Below are 18,994 nucleotides of genomic sequence, written 5' to 3' on the forward strand. Positions count from 1 at the left end.
GGCATGGTAAACTTTTCAGAATTTCACTTCTTGCCATTCACGGCCGCCACAAGAAAGAGGTGGTGGGTGGCTGGATGGGGCGCGGGTGTGCGTGGGAGGAGGAGCGGGCGCCAGTGAGTGTGGGAAGGGACGCGAGCGCAGGCAGGTTATAATAAAAATAGACATAAAAGAAAACTTACCTGGAGCTGCCTCCCCGCCTCCTTCGTCGCACTCTGCATAGTCCTTCTCAATCCCAGCAAGCACTGGGGCCACGTCACGGTCTCAATGCAATCCACGTGCTGTTCTCACATGAGAGTAGTGCAGAGAATGGTCTAAGCAGGCAAGAAAGATGCCCTGCTCAGACCAGACAGTCTGTGGGGTTTCTCTAGCCAGGCTGCTCAATGCAGCCGGGCTGGAGAAACCCAAGTGCACATGTGTGCTTTGGACAGCCAGGGACAGCCAGCTAAACAGATATGCGCACTTAAGGAGTGCACATAGCACTCCTCCTCCCAATGGACTGCCCCTCCCTTCGCAAGCTGACTCAAAGCTGGAAAATGAAAAATAAAACAATTACATTGTTTTATTTTTCATTTACTGGCTCTGAGCCAGGCAGTGGGGCGATGCTCATCCACCAATGCGTAGGAGCCGCCACTGCTTCTTGCAACTGATGAGCTATTCACAAATTCGTAAAATTGTAACATTTGTGGAAATCATACAACTTATTTTCATGGGAGAATTCTCCCAATAAATGTAGGTTTTACAGTGTTTTTACCACAAAAAATAACTTTTGCAGTTTTTATACCCACACGTTAGTTTCGAGGTTTTTTTAGGGTTAACAGAGAGACAGTCTGCTATAAGTGTCCTCCTGCTGAAGGCAAACTCCATGAGCATCAGCAGTATCGTTTTTTCTATTTGCCTTTTTGATTCTGAAGAACAAAAATGAATGGAGGACTAAGACTATGGCTCACCTGGCATTCATTTCTGACTAAAATGCTTCCACTTTGTTGGCAGACATACTTTGCTCTGAAAAGCACCCGTCGCACAGCTGTTTCACTGTAAGTAGGGTGGGCGGTAGGCCATGGGTTAGGAAGGAGGTGACGACTTCTATGCCTGGCATCCCAGAGTGAACACCCAGCAAGGTTTAAATGACCAACTCTCTGAAATGGGCTAAGTGGAGCTTCACAACTTTGACCTAATTTAGAGTTTGGCAGACAGATTCCTCCATCAAAAATGTGAAAGATATCCTGTCCTCTGAATTAAAAGTGACATTGAATATAATGCACTTGTAATACTGCAGACGGGATATCTGTCACTCACATTTGTGATGGATTAACTCTAAATTAGGACTATTGCTTACTGCTACGATTAAAATGTTTCTAGAGAGCGATGTGGAGATTGCAGTAGGGTGACTGAGAAGTGCTGAGATGGGGTACATTATTTGAGAGAAGCAGGGAAAGTGCTAAAGTAATTAAGAGGAATCCGTGTTAGGATTTGAAATGGTTTCAATCATTTATTTTTACATTGAGGTGGTTTAGAGTAATGGAGAAGATTATACGTGATGATTTCTAAAGGAAAACCAATGCCTAAGGAGAGCTTCAGAGGAGTGTAGACTGTGGTGAAAAATTGTTATGGGTAGAGGAAGGGGACTTTATTATTCAAAGCTTTTGGCTGGCAGTAAGTAGGGCTACAGCTGAGAGGGAGTTGCTGCCGCATATCTGCTGGCAGGCTGGTGAGTTGGACTTTACTCACATGTCATGCCAATCAGGGCTCACTCCTGTAGTGCTCGCATGAATAAATAAGTACCCATTAGGCATTGCATGGCCAAGCAGTAAAAGGCCATAAGCCACCAAAATAAAATCCGAAGTTTAGCCTGGTTTTCAGTGATGCATCCAGGGAGCACCAGTCACCCTCCCTGAGACTGACTTTACATAGGGTGGTCGCAGGGTGCTGCATCCTCCCTTGAGGTTTTCCTATTTGTGTGTAGAGGTGCCACAAAAATCCCCTCCACCAAAATGTATTTACATCCTGCAGTCCACTCAACTATGACAGCCCAGGCAAGAAAAATTACAGTTTTCATTGCATTTCCTTCATGAATTACCACTTAGGGGCTGATTCTGATCTCGTTTGGAAAGCATTCCTACCAACTCTGTTCTGGAATGCTTTCCAAACGAGTTGACCGTGAGCTGTCCGAACGACGGAGTACGATGCAATGCATGTAAACTCCAACCGACACGTCCAGTCTGATTCCTCCAGCCAATTCGTCCGGAAACAAGCCCAACATGTGGGTAGTGGCGACGGATTTGGCACATGGGTAGTACGCATCGTACTTGGCCGGCCGTAATGCGGCTGGGAATATGCCTCCGTATGACTACATTCAGTGTTTACGTGGGCTTCTCGTTGGGAAAATGGCGATGAATTTGAAGTGACCGAGTCGTTCGGTAAGTAAGGGATTTTGAGCATCGTACTTCGTTTCGAAGATGCGGCTTACAGTACGAGTTGGTCGGAGGCTACAGCAAAAGGCGGCTCTGGGAAGGCCTTCCTGACGGGGTCATACTCGACCCCTTAATGGAAAAGAATACCTTTCATTCACTGAAATGGTTATGTATATATTATGTAATAAGGTCCAAATGGGGCTCATCGTACAAAGTGGGTGCTTCCACCCAATGGTAGGTTTGGAGTGCATAAAGGTAAAAAGTACCTTCCAACTGCACAAATGCCCACTGTGGCAGAATCCACTGCCTGTGGCAGAACACACCTGCTAGCACTGCCAAATGAGACCCCAGGTTTATATGGGGGCATGACCATGTAATTTGATTCCATCCCATCACTGCTGGCATTAAATGCTAGTTTGGTGTTACTATACCATTAGTGACAAGGGAGCTTATACACTGTCCAAGCTAAGATCATCGTTTTACTACTTGTGTGATGGAAGGTGTAGGCAGGGAGCACTAGTTGGTCCTCCTGCCTGAGACATGCCTCCATAGGGGTGAGTCAAAGTGATAGGGATTATTTAGTTTGAAAATACATAGGAAGAGTAGCAATCATAGGCTGTAATAAAGCGATTTGACTGAGAGGCACATGAAGTCTTTTTTTTACAGTGACCAAGATGGTCAGGGATAGTTTTAGAAAAACTGAGTGGGTGAAAGAATTTTTAGTAGGAATAGAAATGATATAGAGTGATTGTGAGAAGTAGAGGTCGTAGTACATTAAATCAGAAGTAAAGATGTGAGTCCAGTAACTAGAAACATTTGAATTTATTTACAGAGGTAGAGTGTGCTAGAGTGCTTGAATAAGTAAAGGATACTTGTAGAGTGATTGTGAGGGGTAATAATTGTATTGGTAATAAGCGGTGTTGGGATGCCAACAACATGACTGTGGAGGCAGGTATTGTCATTAGAAAGGCTTAGAAAGGCTTAGCAGGCAGATACAGTGGTAGACCATGCTTTATACACACAAGGTGACAAACGGCAGATGGGTAGAAAAGATAATGTTTGTTGGTAATGAAACCAGCCAGAATGAGTGCACACAGCCACTCCAGATTTTCTCTAATTTAAGAAAGATGTGTAAAGCATATTTTACCCTACATGTTTGAGATCTGACAACGCTATGCTGAAGGGAAATGTACAACATGATGTTTTTTTATACAGAATGGCCTGGGATGTTTCACTGTTCTCATTGACAGATGTTAAGCAGCTCTTACAAACTGCCTGAGAGTGAATTGTATCCACAGAATGTACTGATAACAAAAGCAGCCAGGAATGAGCAAAAAGCCAAGTGTTGAACACACTAATGCTGTAAGTTATATATTTATCCTGACCCAGCTGCTAGCAAAGAATAAAAGTGAATGCATGAATCGTTTGCTAGAAGTAAAACAGTACAGTGCAAGATATTAGCTTTAACATCAAGCTAAAAATATCCAACAATTCTTTTTAAATATCTCAAACTGGCTTAGGGCCTTATTACGAGTCTGGTGGTCCGACTGTAGAGTTGGGGGTCTTCCGACGACCCTATTACAACCAGGGTGGTCAGGCCGCCCTACCACAGCAACCGCCAGGGATCAGGGATCCCTGGCTGAGTTACAGCAGTCTTGAGGCCCCAATATGCTTGGGTGGACCGCCACGGTCCCTCCAAGCATATTACGAGTTTCCTCACTGCCACACTTTTCATGGCGGTGTGACTGCCATGAAAAGAGTGGTGTTGAGGAAAAAAGCAGGGCCCTATAGGGCTCTGATGTGCCTCTGTGCCATGGGGTGCACACAGTGGGGCACAACATGTGCCCCCCTGTGTGCAAGCACCTCAGTACCTGCACAGCATGGACTGGAGCAGTACATGTCGTGCAGGTGCGGATTTTGATGTTCCCATTGCGGTGCCTATTTCATAGGCTCCGCAGTGGGAACGCGAACGAACCACCTGCGAAGCAGGAGAAAACTCCTAATCTGGTAGGTGGTTCACCCATGGGTTTGGTGGTGCGGGAGCAGGTCAGTCCTCCTCCTGCAATGCCAAACTCGGAATAAGGCCCTTTGGCAGTAATGCGTTTTCCACCAGACTGGTTTAGTGTGGAGTGTATGCTACTATTGAGTTTTACCATTGCGTCAATATGTATCCTTTTAGACATTAACCGATAAATGGGATCACTGATACAATATCAGGGAAAAAAATATTGTTGACAAAAATATTGTGTCAAAAATATCCTTTACCACAATATTGTGCTCCCATTCTTAAAATAGTAAATAGAAAGATATCAGGAAAAAACATCCATAAAACTAATTTGTCTAAAAATATTGATTTTATTATTACAAATAGAGTTTAAAGTAGTAATATGTTAAACATTTTAATATATAACTAACATATTGTAAATTAAATACATTCCACTATGATTTAATACTATATATAAATATATACTTATATAAAAACACAAACATATATATGTGTGTGTGCTAATGTTTATATACATATTTATATATGGTGAAAGTGTAACGTAATAAATAAAAAATATTTACTTTACATTATATTCAATTTTTTAACATTTTCATTTATTATTATGAAAACAAAAATATTGATAATAAATAAAGTATTACAAATTCAATATCCCCTAAAAACAAATTTACAAAAATTCTATAAACATTCAAATAAATATTGAAAAATAGTATAAAATAATTTTTTTAAAACAATTCATGCTATAAAATCTATTTAACCAATATTATGAACACTATTGGACTCTAATAACATTAAATATACTGGGGCCGATTCACAGAACTAACTTAAGACAAAATCCTAAACTTACTACTTTTGGTATTCACAGAAGTTAGGATTTTGTCTTAAGTTTGTCTTAAGACAAACTTAAGACAAACTGAAGACAGTCTTAAGACAGACTTAAGACAGTCTTAAGACAGACTTAAGACAGACTTAAGACAAACTTAAGACAGACTTAAGACAGACTTAAGACAGACTTAAGACAGACTTAAGTTAGGATTTTGTCTTAAGTTCGTCTTAAGTCTGTCTTAAGTCTGTATTAAGTCTGTCTTAAGTTTGTCTTAAGTCTGTCTTAAGACTGTCTTAAGTCTGTCTTAAGACTTTCTTAAGTCTGTCTTAAGTTTGTCTTAAGACAAACTTAAGACAAAATCCTAACTTCTGTGAATACCAAGAGTAGTAAGTTTAGGATTTTGTCTTAAGTTAGTTCTGTGAATCGGGCCCGCCGTTCCCATTCTATCGTAAGAAAAAGTGTAAAGTATTTGTAAGTACCAAAACAGTTAGAAAGTTGAAAACAGAACAAAATATATATTCCAGTCCAATTTATACGCATACAGACTAATTTAGTTAATAAAATCACACCAAAACAACAGAAATCCAAAAAGGGGAACTAGAGATATTACATTTTTAAGTTTAAATTAAAATATCTTCAAAAAGAGTTAAGTGCCAAACACAGTCATCTGGATGGCTTGACCTGTACCTGGGCTCGCTTTAACCACTTAGCTGCTAGGTCTTTTCTTCCCCAGTACTTAGCCCATGCTTGGCTATTTTGGGTAGTAGGTGCTTATGACTCCCTGACATTTTTTGCACATAAGGTATCCACGCCAAATTTGTGTCCTTTTCCAACATCCTAGGGATTCTAAAAGTGCCCAGGGTTAGTAGATTACCCTGGAAGGGATGGAGAGAACGGGTAAATAATAGCTACATTTTGAGTTTTTGGAGAAAAATAGGCAAAAGGTGCTCTGGATATGGGTCTGTTTTTTTTAAAAAAATTGCATTAACAAACGGGCTACTGTGCTAAAGTCACAATTTTCCCGACTTTCAGGAACATGCAGAGCTGAATAAAAAACATTTTTACCACAGTTTAGCCCATTTTTCCAATTTTTTGTGCTCTTAACCTACTTTCAGTTTGGTGGAAACCAGCGTAAAACCCATGGGTGATCAGGAAAAGCTACAGATTTCTAAAAAGTAGACACAATTCTGAATTGAGCAAGGGGTCATATGTGTCTATCCCTCAAGGGTTTACCATAGAAACTAACTGTTAAAATAAAGTAATACTGAAAATTAGTGAGAAAAAACGTCCAATTCTGACAACGATTTCATCTGTACCTTTTTGTCACAATGGTTAATTTACAAAAGCAATATACCATTACATCAGCTATGCCCTTCTGGTTGCAGGGCTATATAGGGTTTATAGGTTTTCCTGTAACCCAAGGTACGCAGAGCCAACAATTGAGCTGCACCGTACAGTGGTTTTTCATTGTGTACAGAGTATAGACCAATTCATACGGTGAAATATGTAGCGTGAAAATGGGTATCAAGAAAACGTATGTATTTCTGAAATGGGCTCAAGATATAGAGTATATGAGCAGTGGTTATGTGTACATCTCTGAATTTGTGGGTACCCGTACATAAGCATATGATCTAGAGAGTAGTTTTCAATTCAAAATGTCTTCATTCTTACACAATGGCTTACATTTGGATGGCACAAATGCAGTGAAATACAATTGGTAATAATAAATATCCCACTATTATATACTCCCACATGTCTTCTGATAAAAATGGGACCTCACTTGTGCGGGTAAGCCTAGTGCCCATGCCAGGAAATGGCCCAAAACACAACATGGATACATCACATTTTCCCACTCATAACTGACCTGTTTTTTGCAAAGTATGTAGCTGTGGATTTTGAGCCCTAGATCAGCTGGCACCTAGGTACAACTAGAAAACCTGTAATTCTTTGACAACTAGACACCCAGAAAAACCCAGGGTGGGTGGGTTGCAGCGATTTACCCCATATCCAGAATTCCTTGTAGACCTCAAACCTTGACTAAAAAAATACATTTACTTCACATTTCTGTGATGGAAAGTTCTGGAATCTGCGGAGAACCACAAACTTCCTTCCATCCAGCATTCCCCTAAGTCTTTGGATAAAAATAAGTCTTTGGATAAAAATAGAACCTCGCTTGTGTGGGTAGGACTAGTGCCTGCAACAGGGAACGGGCCAAAACGCAACATGCATACATGACATTTTTCCACTCAAAACTGACATGTTTTTTGCAAAGTGGATTGCTGTGGATTTGGTGCCTTAGCTCAGCCAGCAACTAGGGGAACCTAGCAAACCGGTAATTTCTTTTAAACTAGACACCTACAGAAATACAGGGTGGGGTGACTTGCGTGATTCTCACCAAGTTGTTTTACCTAGAATCCAATGCAAACCTCATATTGTGACTAAAAAAACACACATTCATCACACTTCTGTGATGGAAAGTTCTGGAATCTGCGGGGAGCCGCAAACTTCCTTCCACCCAGCATTCTCCTACATCTTTTGATAAAATGGTGCCTTACTTGTATAGGTAGGTCTTATGCCCAAGGCAGGAAACGGGCCAAATCGCAAAATGAATACATCATATTTTCCGCTCGAAACGGACCCGTTTTTTGAAAAGTGGGCAGCTGTGGATTTTGGGTCTTGGCTGAGCTTGAATCTAGGGAAACCTAGATGCAGGCTCCAAACTTGCACTTCTTTTAAAACTAGACAACTAGTGGGTCCAGGGTGGTGTGCCATGTGTGGATCTCATGAGGATTTTTTTACCCACAATGCCATGCAAACCTCAAACTTTGCCTGAAATCAAGCCTTTTCCTTACATTTATGTGATTGAATCTTCCAGAATTACCCCACTTGTGTCGATTAAAGCGATGTCCCACTTGTATGGCTGAACCTTGTGCCAGCAACAGGAATGGATCAAGCCAAGGTCAATGGGAGTCCAGAGTGGGGACTCATATTCACCTCAGTTTGATCCGTTCCTGTTGCGGGCACTAGGCCTAACCACACAAGTAGTGTAGCGCTTTTATTGGCACAAGTGAGGCAATGCTGGGTGTTAGAAAATGTGTGGATTCATGTGGTTTTCATCACAGAAATGTATGATTTTAGGGAAAGCATGAGGGTTGAAGAGCATTGTGGGTGGGAAAACCTCGTGGGAGTCACACAAGGCACACCATACTGGTATCTCCTGTGTCACTAGTTTTCAAAAATGTCTATGGTTGACAGGTTTCCATGGGCGGTGGCCGAGCACTGTCCCAAATACCACAGCTACCCCTATTGCTGATCTCTTCATGAAGCACTTTAGAGCCTTTTGTGTCAAGGTCTCTTGGCTCACCCAGGCAAGTGAGGTACCATTTTTATCGGGAGACTTCGGAGAATGGTGTGTGGTAGGAAAGTTGTGTATTTCTGCAGATTTTCTCACTGAAATGTGAGGGAAATGTGTTTTAGTCAACATTTGAGGTTTGCAGGGCATTGTGGGTAAGAAAATTATGTGCGATGCATGTGAAGCACATCACCCTGGACTTTTCAGGTGGCTAGTTTTCAAAACTGTCGGGTCTGGTAGCTATTTCGAGATGGCAGCCTACCCAAGCCCAAATAGTGCAGCCATTCACCATTTTAAGTGGGATGATATTGGGAGTCCTGACCCATGTGTAAAAACAGCACCCAAAATAATCGAATGTCTTCTTGACTGTTGAGGTTTTAAGGGCGAGTGTTTGACCTGATGTTAGGAGTAGAAAGGACCACCCCCATGATTTTATTAAAAATGTATATTGTTACCTTACAGTGGGATTTCTGCCGAAACACTGCTGGCCCCTTTAGTTGGGATGGGGGAATAACCATGCCAATGGTGAGCAGCTCCCACCAAAATATTTTAGAAAAACAAAAAACTTTACCTGGAGTCTAGTAGGATTTCTGCCCCCCCTCCCCCGCCCTGGGCCAAATCAGGGGTAATTATCTGCCCCCTGGGGGCAGGAGGTCTGTTTCCCCATATACTTGGGGAGGGGACATAGCCATGCCCATGCTGGGCTATGACCCCAGCCCGAGTATAATTAAAATAATAACATTCCCTGGCTTCTAATGGGCTTTCTGCCCTGCGGGAGGCAGATCAGAGGTGATTATCCCCATTCAACCCGCCGGGGTGCAGAAAGACTAGCTCTGTTGTTGGGGTGGGGCCATGATATGGGGCACCCACCCCTATATTTTAAAAATAAAGCATTTCCTGGTGTCTGGGGCTGATTGGAGGTAATCACCCCCATCTACCCTCTAGGGGGGACAGAAAGACTGTCACTATAGTTTTTAGGAGTGGGGACATGGCCATTCCCATAATGAGCAACCCCTACCTCCTATAATTATTTTAAAAAGATGAACCTGGTGCTTATTGCACCCCCTGTGAGGGAAAATCAGGGTTAATTGACTTCATCTGCCCCCCAAGGGGGCATAAATACTGTCTCTCTTATTGGGGGGGCATGGCATCACCTCCCAATGACTGACTGACTGACTGTATTTGTAGAGCGCACTTATGTCGAGGCGTCTTGGCGCTAGGTAGCAAGATCTGGGGAAGCACCGAAGGTTAGCCTTGTATGAAAAGCCTGGTTTTTATAGCCTTTCTGAAGATGGATCGCGATGGCTGAAGACGGAGCGAGGCAGGGAGGGAGTTCCATAGTTTGGCCGCCAGGAACGAGAAGCATTTACCTCCCCAGCTAGCCCTCTTGATTTTGGGAGGATGAACCAGCCCAACGTCCGAAGACCGTAGACAGCGTGTCGGGATGTAGCGGGGGAATAGAGATTGAACGTCTTCTGCCCCGCCTCCGTAGAGGGCTTTGTGTACAAGGCAAAGAGCCTTGAACTCTATCCGACGTCTTACCGGAAAGCCAGTGAAGTAATTTGATGCTCATAGAGGTGGGATGGTGCTTGGGAAGGCCATATAGAACTAGGGCTGCAGCATTTTGGAGTGATTGGAGTTTGTTGAGCTGTTTTACCCCTGTGCCCAGATAGAGTGCGGTGCAATAGTCTATCCTTGATAGAATAAGGGCGCCCACTACTGTTTTCCTGAGGGAAAGCGGAATAAATGGGAGAATTTTGTAAAGAATGTTGAGTGTAAAAAAACAGGCAGAGACCACTTGATTGATTTGGGGGGCGCAGGTGAGCCCGCCATCTTAGAAAAAGCCAAGGTTTCTAGCCTTGGTGACTGGCGAGGGGCATGTGCCAGCTTCGGGGGGCCACCAGCATTGATTCCAGATGGAGGGTTTCTTACCGAACTCGAGGATTTAGTTGACCCTAATCCATGACTTTACGGAGGGAAGACAGTCGCGGAACCGCACGGCTGACAAACTTTTGTTTTGCGTAACTGACACGAGCAGTTGTGTATCGTCGGCATAGGACACGAGCACTAGGCCATGACTCTTGATCAGTCTGGCCAATGGAGTTACATAGATGTTAAAAAGGGCGGGTGAAAGTGCCGAGCCCTGCGGGACTCCGCCCGGGAGAGTGAACCGTTCCGATTACAGACCTTCCCAGTGAATTAATTGTTCCCTGGAGTCGAGGAAGGAAGCGAGAAGGGACAGGTCCTTACCACTGACTCCCACGGATTTCAGCCTTGTTAGTAACACTGCATGGTTTACAGTGTCAAACGCTGCCGTGAGGTCTAGTAATATAAGGGCAGCGCTACCACCATCATCCAAAACCCTTCGAATCGCTTCTGTTGCCATAATCAGGGCAGATTTGGTGGAGTATTGGGATCTAAACCCATGCTGGGTGGAGTCCAGCAGGTTGTTTTTCTCCAGGTGGATAGTCAGATCCTGATTAATGGCCTTTTCCAAGTTCTTGGAAGCTATAGGCAGACATGAAATGGGACGGTAATTTTTCGCCTCCAAAGGTTCGAGGGAAGGTTTTTTTAGTATAGGCCTGATGCAAGCCAATTTCCATCCTGCTGGAAAGATCCCTGTTTCAATCACTAAATTGAGAAGAGGGGTCAGTGCTCTGCCGACCTCTTCCGCTGCTAGGTGAAGGATATATGGGGGGCACGGGTTAAGTTGGGGAAAGTAGATCAACCACTTGCTTCACATCCAGACTGGAAAAATGGGTTAGGCTCCCATGGCAGGACTGTCTATCCCAAGTCTCAAGGGGAGTAGTCCTATTGCCCTGGGGTAGATTCAAAAGTTCCTCGTAGACCTGATTTACCTTGGTCTGAAAGAAGACCGCTAGGTTATCAATAAAGGTTTGGTTAGGGAGAAAGACAGAGTCCCTTGGCCGTCTGGATAGTGCAGTGACTGTTTTGAATAATTCTTTAGAAGAATTGGAGGATTCAAGGATTTTAGCAGTAAAATAGGTGGTCCTAGCTGAAATTATAGCTTGCTTGTATTCATTTAAGACGGCACCGTAGTCTGATTTGTGCGCAAGGCTATAGGAGGAGCGCCAACTGCGTTCTTTATGTCTGCATTCGATTTTTATGATTTTTAACTCTGCTGAATACCACGGTGCAGATGCGTGCCTTTTTTTGGCTGGCTTAGACACTTCAGGGGCCAGTGGATTTGTGGCCTGGATAATCCAATTGTTAAAGTCTAAAGCTGCCTGATTGGGATCAGCCTGGAAGGTAGGATTATCTTTCAAGGCTGCGGTCAGCTCTGGTTGAGAGACTTTTTTCCAAGCCCGGACTTTGCTCAGATGGGGTCTTATTCTACGGGACTGATTGTTGAAGCCGATATTAATGATGAAGTTGACAGCATAGTGATCGGACCAAAGAAGGGGTAGAGAGCTAGCTACTTCAATATGTGTACTATTTGTAAAAATGCCGTCCAGGGTGTGTCCTACTTGATGTGTGGGTTCTTGCACCAATTGAGTCAGACCAGAGCTGGATAGAGTGTCTATTAAATTTGAGGTATCCACATTGTTTGTTGCCTCTAAGTGAAAATTGAAGTCTCCAAGAAGCGTAAGGGAATCAGTATTGAGACAGGACTCCATGCGGGTTTGCAACTTAGTGACGAAAGGTAGCCTAGGTCCAGGGGGTCTATAAACTAGAATTCCTTGGAAGACTTCCCTATTGTTTAGTTTTATGCTCAGAAACATGGCCTCTGCCTCCAGAAGAGGCTCGGGTGTCATTCTTACCTTAAAGCAAGCTCGATAAATTAAGGCGATCCCACACCCTGTAGTCCCAGTTCTAGCCCCTACCCCTATATTTAAAAAAAAAAACATTTAGTGGTGCCTTGTGGCCTTACTGCCCAACCGGTGGGAGGGGGGATGAGAGGTGCGGGCGGCAGATTAGTGGTAATCACCCCCATCTGCCTTCCAGAGGGGCAGAAAGACTATCATTATGGGTTTTCAGGGTGGAGGCATGGCCATGCCCATAATGAGCATCCCCCACCAATAATATTTCTAAAAAACAACCCTGGTGTCAAATGGGCTTTCTGCACCCCCCTTGAGGGGGCAGATTGGAGGTAAATACCCCCTGCCCCCGGGAGGGCAGAAAGACTGATCTGCCATCTTAGTTGGGGGCGTGCCCAAAGGGCTACTCCCCCAAAACCCCTGGTGGTAGTGGGTGGATCCCTGCTTGGAGATCGCTCTCCTATATCGATCTCAAAGCAGGGATCCAATGGGGAGGGATTTCATTGGAAAGGGGATATTCTCCCCATCCCAATTATACCTCTCCCACCCCAATCAGTGCCGGGGGCTGATAAATGCCCTGCGAGCAATGATGCAGTGAAAGTAAAAAGAGCTTGTTTTACTTTCACTTTAGTGTAATGGCATCAGCGTGCCTTGCGAGCTGATTGTAATACACTAAAAAACTCGGGAAGCACTTCCAAAATAGCCAGAATTTAAAAAATATTATAGGACTCCGTGCCTTCACAGTATAGGGCTGTTGCCCATTGACCGACGGCCCCACCTGTAGGGTTAAAGCCGACTTTGAAGAAGCATGGGTGAGATACATAAACCTTGTTTGTTTCAGTTAGAAGTTTTACCTCCTGACTTAGGGACTCATTACTATGGTGGTGGAACCGTCACATACTGGACGTTGGGGGCGGTCCCACCGCCGACAGCCCTGCAGTCCAACCAACACATTACAATGCAGGTGGTCGGACCCTATTCTGTCAGGAGGCAGACCTCCACCTCCGACAGTATTTCAGATCCTGACTGTGCGGCGTTCGGAATCGTAGTCTCAAATGGATGTGGTGCTGAGATTACGATATCCCTTTCTGACAGTCTGTTCAAACTGGGAACACCGCTATGTACACGCTGTCAGAAACTGACTTTTTGGGCCACTGCAAAGTGACCTTGGGGGCACATGTATTGCCTCCACTCACATCCATGCACTGTGTGCCATGCACCACACGGTGCACGGTCCATGGATGTGCAGGAAGTGCTCCTGTTCGCCATGGCCTTTGCTTCTGCCTTTTTCCTGGGCTACAGCACAAGCTGCCTTGAAAGTGGGCACTGTGCGACTGCCAGTCCGGAGGGTGCATTGTAATTGCGCAGTCGGACTGCCGGCTCCTTGTTGGGCAGTCTCCTGACAACCGTGATAGTGGGCGGCGGTCCGATAGCCCACTAGCATAATTAGGCCCTTAGTTTCTGAACTGGAAGTCAAAAGTCCTAATTGAACACAGGCAGTAAGCTGTTGCTGAAAAGTGCTCCATGTGTTCTGATAGCTGTTGGAGGAGGTCTTGATAAAGCCGTTGACATGTGGCGGGAAAGCTCAGAGCAGGAGAATTTAAAGTTGGCACCCACGGACGCTCCCTCATGGCTGGATACTTTTGGCGCTTTCACCTCTTAAAGATTACTATCTTTGTACTTAGTCACTTATATGGAGCTCGGTTTCATGCATTGGGGGCAAGGCTGAAAGCTGTAGACGAGCCTGTGTCCACGAGGCCTGATAGCCTCTCCGCAACAGCCCGCTAAAATGTATTTGCGGTAGCAGAAAGTCCAGAGTGGAAGCAACCTTAATCTTTGGCCCTGCAGCAACGCACCTTTGCCTGATTGACTTGACAGGTTTATCATGGTCCTCCATAGGTTTTTGGAGCCAAAACGTGTCTAAGTTCAAGGTTTCCAAGGATGTTAGGAGCAGTACAATGTAACACACCCAAGGGCCCCACAACCTCAGGAACAAGCACTAGGGGGTCAAGACTCACTCTAGCATAAGCCACCTTCAGGGCCAAGGGCAGGACTAGTTGCAACTGGTCAGATGAGCTCTTCAGGAGAAAAGGTTTATAGCAGCTTGGTGTGTCCCTGGAGCTGTGCCACATATATGCCTAGCACTAGCCTGTGGATGGGTGTGACTCTTTGCCCCTCCCTAACCAATAGGGAATAAGTACCGAGGGGTAACCCTCCCAACTTTTGTAGCAGTTCTTGTGTGCCCTACTGCAAACAATCTCACAGTGTCCTTCTATATCTAAGTAGAACATGGCAGAATCTTTCTTCCCCTGTGCAGAGCTCCTGTGTCCACCCTAAAGGTGTAGCCAGGGAAATGAGCAACTCTTCCTCTGTGGTCACTAAAAACTGGTTCTGGAGGCAGCTCCCCTTCCACTGAGATAGGTGCCTGGCTGGGCAGAGGGGCACGGGAGGCTGGAGGCCCAGGTGTTAGCTATATCTGACTGTGACAGCATAGGCCTCTCTGAAGTTAATTAAGTTCCTACCCAAACCAAGATGGTCAGCCTGTAAAGCAAAAGGACATCTCTCCACAACAAAGGCCTTTTTCTCAGCTCTGGAAGACGCAAGTTCACACTGCATCAAGGGGACTATTGCACTTCTGGGCGAGCTGGAAGCTCACGCAAATAGGCTACAGGGACTTTAGGGAGGTAAAAGGTAACTTTTTAGAAGCACCTTTTGTAATATGTTGATTCAAACTCGATTTCACCAATGAATTAAGCTTGCAAGAAATATTTTTAAAAGTCTCATAGTTACATTTTTAGTGTGAGTTATTAAAAATTTAAAAGGAGGGTTTAGGAGTGTCGAAGGGGGTTATTTTGGCAGGTTGAATTTGCAGTTTTAAAACTGCATGGAAAAGCTACAGTGATAGACCTGCATTCATGTTATGCACTCTCACTCTAGTGGTGGTACACTGGGTGCTGCAGTTGTAACCAAAAGGCACTTTCTAGACCAAGATCTACCTTTCTGCAAAATTTGGAGGAATTCCGTTCAGTGGTTCAGGCTGTAGTCATGTTTAAAAAATGAAAATCCCCACAGACATTGCATGGGGAAAAAGTGTTTTGGAACCCCCTTTTTCTCAGCCCTTGCTTGATGAATCGCCCCAAAACTTTCTTGACAGCAGCTGAAGTAACTGGTACACTAGTTTTAAAACTTTGGTGAAGATTCGTCAAATGACACCAAAGTTATTAGCAAAACAAAAAACGTTTTGTATAAGGGAAAAGTTGGTCAGGAAAGTGCCTTTTTGCTATTTGGTGTAAATCCATTCAGTAGTTTGAGAGATATTAACTGAAATCCAAATTTGTATATCTGGGGACTCAGTGGAACCGCGACCCCTCCCATTCAAAAAAGGCCTGGCCCCAGGGGATGGGGTCCCAAGGACTCTAATTGGCCCAGGGAAGGGGGGCCAAGTGGCCCCCTCCCATACTAATTAATAAAAATAATTGACTGACTGGCAAGTCACCGGAGGCCCTGCCCCCTTTCCCCACCACTCTGCAAACGCGCCTCTTGTGAATGTGATCCCCTTGGCTGCAGAGGGTCCATGGGGGACAACAAGCCCTCCTGTTAGCCCTCCTGTTACCCCCAGTAAGTCCCACGGATGGGAATTGCTGAAAGGTCTGCTCCCTTTCTCCACCACTATGCAAATACAGCTCCAGTCACACTGCTGGTTGGGGGATGAAGCCCCTTGGATGCTGAAGGTCATTGGGAGCCAACCAGCCCTCCTGTAACCTCCAGTATGTCCTGCTGAGCTTGGTTGCTGAGAAGACTGAGGAAGCCACGCCCTCTGTCTCCACCACTCTGCAAACGCACCTCCTGGCACACTAGTTCGGGGATTATGTCCCCTTGGCCAACGCAGAGGGATTGCAGAGATGTCTTTGGAGGCCATGCTCCCTTTCTCCTCTACACTGCAAATGTGCCTACTGCTGCACTGCTGGTCAGGGGATGAAGTCCCCTTGGATGCTGCGGGTCCTTGGGGGCCAACAATCCCTTGTGTTACCTCCAGTAGGTCCCACAGAGCGCGACTGCTGAGAGGACTTCGGAGGCCAAGCCCCTTTTGCCGCCACTCTGCAAATGCACCTCCTGGCACACTGCTGGGTGGGGGATGAAGTCCCCTTGGCTCTAGAGTGTCCTTGGAGGCCAACAAGTCCTCCTGTTACCTCCAGTAAGTTCCACACAGCAGTATTGCCGAGAGGTCTTTCGAGGCAACGCCTCTCTGCAAACGTGCCTCCTGGCACACTGCTGGTTCGGGGATGAATTACTCTCGGATGCTGAGGGTTCTTGGGGGCTCAGAAGCCCGCCTGTTTTTTCAATAAGTCCGACGTTATAGTTAGGCTCAGATTTCACTAGTACAAATCCAGTGAAATTCAGCAGTTATAGTTATCTGAGCTGTAGCTATAATTTACGCCCGCGCAATGCACTGCTTATAGTCTCACATATTACATCACTCATTACACAGTCAATGACATCACTATTGTCTGGCGTAAGTTATAGTTAGCTCAGGTAACTTTAACCACTGAATTTCACTGGTTTTGTACTAGTGAAACTTGAGTTAGGAAGTCAGTGCCACCGTTGGGCCAGTGGAATGGAGCCCAAGTCCACTGTGGTAGAGGACATTGTGTCAAAATGGGGCATACATCCATTATTGGGCCAGTGAACATTTTTGGGCAAAAGAAACATTCATTGCACCAGTGCGTATGGAGCTTGTATTCACTAATTCAAGTTTTGAGATTTTCAAGTCCTTTCTCACTGCTCAAAAAAACATCCACCAATAGAAAGGCGGCAAAATCAGTTTTAAATGATGTAATTGTGACCCAGATGTGTCACCAGCATTTGAAAAAGGCAAGGATGCCAAATGCGTCATGCTGGATTAAATACAATTTGATTACTGCAGTCCCCGCTGTGTGCTCTGTTCTGTTTCTTGGTGGGAGTGGTGTGTCTTTGGCGATATATATATCTATATCTATATAGATATTTATATATCTATATAGATATAGATATATATTTGTGGAGAGAGAGAGTGTTGTTACATATATGTGGAGTTAAGTGCAGTAAGCCTATGTTTACCTTTATAAACCTACCATCACAAAAGTTTGATTTTCAATATTTTTGCCATAATATTTTGGCCCCACAATACTCTGTAGCTGATATTCTGGTGGAGTACCTCACAGACCTTCATGTATTTGGCACTTTCTTTGCTACCACTTAGCGCATACCTGGAGATGAGAAAGGTGTGTGTAGATGATATTGGGTAATTATGAGTTGCCTTGCTGTAAATGATGCTTTGTTATATATTGGGAAGATTGCTGCAGTCGTCACTGCTTCTAGATATTTCATGATATGCTTGCTGTAAGAGTAACCCCTATTCTATATCAGTTACTACTGTTCTTGATATAGCATTGGAAGCTAGCAGTAAGAGGGTTATTTGCCAGAATATTGTATACAGAAATATCATGTGGCATACATATTGTGTCCTGAATATAGTTTACAAAAATATCAAACAATTGAGTGCAAATTTTCTTTTATTGACTGCAGTGGGCGACATTTTGTAAATTATATTTAGGAGAAGATATTTAAGGCACACACTATTACTCCCATTCTTTATATTTAAGTGGAGCTTGCTGTAACAGTTACTCCAGTTCTTGATATGCCATCTGAAGTTTGCTGAAAGAGCTATTCCCATTTTCTGTGAATTAAGGTATGCATATGTTAAGATTGCCTCCCATCTTTGCAAGATGACGGATGAACAATGTGAACGTTCCTAAACAGTTTATCACTTGGAGATGCTTTAATTTAGTAGCCCTTCCTATTCTTAAAAAATTTGAGATGTACTTTTGTAATAATTATTTGAACCACTTTTGAATTTGAAGCGCCCTTTTGTAAAGTGTAATATAGTAAGGTGCAACATGTACATATTTCTACAATTCAAACCACTTCCGGGAGCCAGGTGTCAAATAACTTGAAAGATATTCCTTTAAAAACAATGATTGCAATACACATTGTTTAACACCCCCTGAGTTGCATTACCAAATCATTGTCAGAAATAGGAGACATTACCAGAAACCCTCCAGCAATCAATCAGCAAAATGGGGGTGTTTTGCCATATCAAGCATTTTCGGAAACAACAATATGCCTTCCCACTCTCTAACCATATTTGGGGAATAACGAGGTGATGTGCTAGCTTCGGCCTTTCAGCTATCCTTAGAGAATAATAATATGCTTTACCAAGCCAGCCCTAGTCACAATATAGTGCCTTGTTGTCCCAAACAAGCTCCAACTTCAGCTATCTTCACATGCTAGTACCATCTTATTGAGGTGATTTACAATATCATGTCTAGTCATGATTTCAAAATGACAAGATTCAATACCGTCTCATTTATGGAGCATAACAAAATGCCTTGCTACCGCAGAATGAACGCTCCCATAGGAATTACAATGTGAGTTACCATACTAGTTGCAGCCCTTCTTGGAGAAACGTGTGAGCTTTTAGGGTCTGATTCTGAGCGCCCTGCAAGTGTAGTCAGTCTTTTCCCAAACCCCTTTCAGGAATTACCATGATCTGGGTACAGGTAACTTCAGGTGCAGGAATTC

At 44.2% G+C, this 18,994-nt stretch overlaps 1 protein-coding gene across 1 annotated transcript in view; it reads right to left on the reverse strand.

The window, feature by feature from the left end:
• Positions 1–18,994, reverse strand: part of VWCE (von Willebrand factor C and EGF domains) — a 463,775-nt gene that overhangs the window by 330,747 nt on the left and 114,034 nt on the right. The window lies entirely within an intron of this gene.

This window comes from Triturus cristatus, chromosome 3_2, assembly GCF_964204655.1.
Source record: "Triturus cristatus chromosome 3_2, aTriCri1.1, whole genome shotgun sequence".
Lineage (NCBI taxonomy): Eukaryota > Metazoa > Chordata > Amphibia > Caudata > Salamandridae > Triturus > Triturus cristatus.